Source organism: Acinonyx jubatus, chromosome C1 (assembly GCF_027475565.1).
Source record: "Acinonyx jubatus isolate Ajub_Pintada_27869175 chromosome C1, VMU_Ajub_asm_v1.0, whole genome shotgun sequence".
NCBI classification, from domain to species: Eukaryota; Metazoa; Chordata; class Mammalia; order Carnivora; family Felidae; genus Acinonyx; species Acinonyx jubatus.
Genome location: NC_069381.1, coordinates 76343774 through 76348245, shown reverse-complemented (window position 1 = coordinate 76348245; position 4472 = coordinate 76343774).

The following is a 4472-nucleotide window of genomic DNA, read 5'->3' as shown; positions in this document are numbered from 1 at the left end:
CTCCAGGCTCTGAGCCATCAGCCCAGAGCCTGACGTGGGGCTCGAACTCACGGACCGCGAGATCGTGACCTGGCCGAAGTCGGACGCTCAACCGACTGCGCCACCCAGGCGCCCCAACAGACATATTTTTAAAGCTAAAAAACTAGAACACATTTCTAACAATTTTATACTACTTCTAGTTGACATTCTTAAAAATGCAATTTGGATGCAGAAATGTTGGAATCCACAGAACACATCAAGGACTGACATTTTTTAACCTGAAGCAGTCTCAGGAAAATCTGAGATGAACAGGGTCCTACATGTATGAAAATGAATCACTTTGGCACAGCATAATCAAGTGTGTGTATAATGCTTTCCCATAGTACTTTATGCATACTTACAAGTCCTTAAATTGATTTGATTGTTATGGCACCTGGCACATTGTGGGAGGTAAAAACACAACTGTAATAATTATGAAATTTTTGCTCACTAGCCTCTTTCACAAGGATGTGAAGAGTTACTACAGACAGAATGTCCACCAGCTGTTCTGTCTCCACTGAGGTCAAAGCAATGGGAATGGAACACCAGTAAAATGGAGTGGAGGGAAATTAGAACTGATACAGCTAGGATGGGGAGTCAGGAAATCAGGAGATGTTAAATCCTGTGGATGTTTAAGAATAAAAGGGGTGGGGCACCTGGGTGGCTCGTTGGTTAAGTGTCCAGACTTTTGATTTTGGTTCAGGTCATGATCTCATGGTTTGGAAGTTTGAGCCCTGTGTTGGGCTCTATGTGGACTGTAGGGAACCTGCTTGGGATTCTCTCTCTGCTCCTCCCCTGTTCGTTCTCTCTCTCTCTCTCTCTCAAAAAAAAAAAGAGGCTGTTCTTAAACTGGGATTATTCTGGTTGCGTTTGGAAATACCTCCTGGTGTCAGGTTCCTAGTCAGCCCCAAAGTTTTGACTGAGTACTTCTCTAATGTGATAAGAAATGTGGGATGGAGGAGCGGGGACATAAAACAGTCTCCACCTTCCAGAAATTTATAATCTGGGTATAGAAAATCAAGGAGATGATCATTTGGATTGGAGTCATGAGGGCAGGTTTTTTAGAGGAAGACTGACGTCTGACAGCCTACTAAGAACACATTTGGGATACGCAGGAGGGAAAGGGGTTGTAGGTAACAGCAACTAAAAGTCCAAAGGCTCCTTTAGGTCTCTTCTGAACCTAAGTCCTGCAATCAAAATACTGCTTTCATTTAAATTACGTATTTTGGGGAGGTAATGGGAGTGGGCAGAGACCGTCTACTGAAAAGAGATTATGTAAAAAGGAATGAGGCATTTCATTTTTATGTCACTCCCTATCAAGTAAATTGTACCAAACTTAAGAGAATAGGCATCCTTATTAACAGAGGTTTTTGGCTTAATATCTTGCCAGGAAAGCAAATTAATTAAATGTAACTTAAATGTATTCAGTTAACAAATATTTATTGAACGCTTGCTCAGTAAATGCCAGGCCTAGTCTTCATACTGCATAGGGACAAATAAGAAAGATGCTTCCTCAAAACACACAATAGAGATATAAGATGCTGCTCTTTATTTTTACACATAAAAGTGAGTTTCTATTTTTTGAGTGTACACATTTCATATGCCATTTATCTGTGGAGTTTTAAGAAATTAGGGACCCCTGGGTGGCTCAGTTAAGTGTCCAACTCTGGCTCAGGTCATGATCTAGCGATTTGTGAGTTAGAGCCCCATGTCAGGCTCTGTGCTGACAGCTCACAGCGTGGAGCCTGCATCGGATTGTGTGTCTCCCTCTCTCTGCACCTCCCCCCTCTCAAAAATAAACAAACATTAAAATAAAATAAGAACTTAAAAAGACAGGACACTCACAGAAACACCAGGCATTCATTTCACAAAACTTGGGGGAAAACTGTAAAGGAGTATTGCTAATATTTGTCTAAAGATTACTCCCACACACACACACACACACACACACACACAGTGGGGCTGGTTTTGTTTTTAACCAGAATATTTGAGTGTAGGAAGACCAGCTACATGCCAGAAGAAATACAGAAACTTATGGGCAAAAAAGCATTAAAGTGAGTATCTAGAGAAATCTGGAGGTGGCTGGATTCCCCTCCTTTTGCTTATGGATGGAGCTAAAAAAACAATGTGAGGCTACATAGCCCTACGTCTGCTTCTGATCTACTGTCTTAGTCTTGTCTGAGCTGGAGTCATTTCTAGTCTTAACAGAAGTTACAGAAGAAATTTATACAAAAGATGAATACATAATTATACACCTATAAAAACACATCAGTAGAATGTAGGTAAGGAATATATACAAAAATTCTGATTGGAAAGAAATTATAAGGTGGCTCTTGCATTTTCTGATTTCTGCAACTCATTCACCAGCTGACAGTGCTTATTCTTAAATCTGAATTCTAAACCACTTACAACTGTTTTCTAGTCCTCTTCCCTGCCTTAGAAAAGCTATGTACACACACACACACACCCATGAGATTTTTACTTATCCTTTTGAATTCTTTTCCATACATTATTTTATTAATTTTTTAAAACACTTAAAACAGTTGTCAAGGACAATTTATTCTTCTAATGCATTTTCTTCTATTGAGAAAAATTTAGGTCACATTAAGCTTTCGCCTTCACTTTTCTGAACTTCTCATCCAACCTGCAACTGCTTTCCTAAAATAATGTCTTTTCATTTTAGATACCTAAAATGTCATTATTTAGTAAATACTTGCCTTAGCACTGACCTTTGTGGTTACTTTGTTGAAAATCTTGCTGTAATTTGACACAGCATTAACTACTTCTGATTACTTATCTATCACATGGGTGATAATACCCACCTTTCAAGAAAGGCAGGCAGTTCAAACAGAATTTGACAAAATTAGGAAATGGCAACATCAGTTCTTAGAACAGAGAAAAAAATCTGAACAGTTGAGTTGACATTTCTGCCGAATGTTAGATAGTGTTCTTTAAAGACCACAGACGGCACGCACAAATGTAGGCGGAAACAATACATCTGCAGACACTGGCAGACAGCATTACCCGCCAAATTTGGCCACAGTTTCTTAAGATAAATAACTTCTCGGTGACGCGTAGGGCTGAAACTACATAAACAGCAGAAATTACTAAGACCTAAGCCTACATGTTTTGTGGGTTTCAAGATTTTATGCAATCAATTTTCTGACATCTGTAACACCATTTTGTTCCTAAAATGCTAATGCCAGAAACATGAGATTAACATCACTTGATGACTTTTGTTCAGATTTTGAAACAAACTAAGTTTAATTCTTTGGAATAATCATTGTTGAGCCACATTTTTATTTAGGTCATTAAGACAACCATAATCATCTCCATATAAGGAAAAGTTTCATTAAAAATGCTAGAGAGCTGCAATCTGTTTCAAAAACCAACACTTGTAGTTTGTTATATTAATAGTTCTAAATGTCTAAGCCTTATTAAATGAAAACACCCTTAACAGTTTTATCTCAATAGTGTGAGCAATAAGAATTTTAAAAAGCTGACAATGAAAAATAGCTGAATATTCTGGGAACTTCCATCATAATAGGAAATGGCATTAACTAGTTACCTTCTCAACCTTTCCCTAGAAATGACTATTTTGACTAAAATCTTGTAGGGCGATATCCGCCATTATAAAATGGTGTTTAGAAGGCTGAAAAACTTGGAAGAACATGTGTATGGAAGCTCCTTATTAATTTCTGCCTATACAGCACCACAGATGGAGGCAAGATTCTCTAGTGGGACTGAGACCCCCAAGAACTGATTTATAGCACTGGCTCCCTTTTACCTCTCACCTCCCCTTCCATATCAACCAAGTTCTATTCTAACAGTGATATTGATAAAAAGTGGAAAAATTTTTTTTCTTTTAATGTTTATTTTTGAGAGAGACCGAGTGTGAGCAGGGGAGGGACAGAGAGAGGGAGACACAGAATGTGAAGCAGGCTCCAGGCTCCGAGCTGTCAGCACAGAGCCTGATGCGGGGCTTGAACCCACGAACCATGTATCATGACCTGAAGTCGGATGCTTAACCAAGTGAGCCACCCAGGTGCCCTGAAATGTTCTTTCTTAGATATTAAATTCTCTTAGAGAATGTCTCCTTCCCTGCACTTTTGGTAGTTAAATTTTTCTTCGTTAATTTTCTTAGAATATGTTAACTTGATTGTGAATCACACCAAGAAAATTTTTTTTAGCTAAGACTTCTTTCTGTTGCTGAGATGACTTATTGTTTTACTATTTTGTGACAAATTTCCTATAAATGAGGTCAATGAGCACCTTTTCTATAAAACAATCTACTTCCATTTTTCATATATTTGTTGAGCCAGGTCAATTTTTGTTAATCTGTCTACTATTTGCTGGAGAGACAGCATTCATTAGTCTCAAGAGGAAAATATTTCCAGTGACAAATGTGTTTTTAAAAAGAGGTATTTTTCAAATGAATAGTTTGACATAAGAAA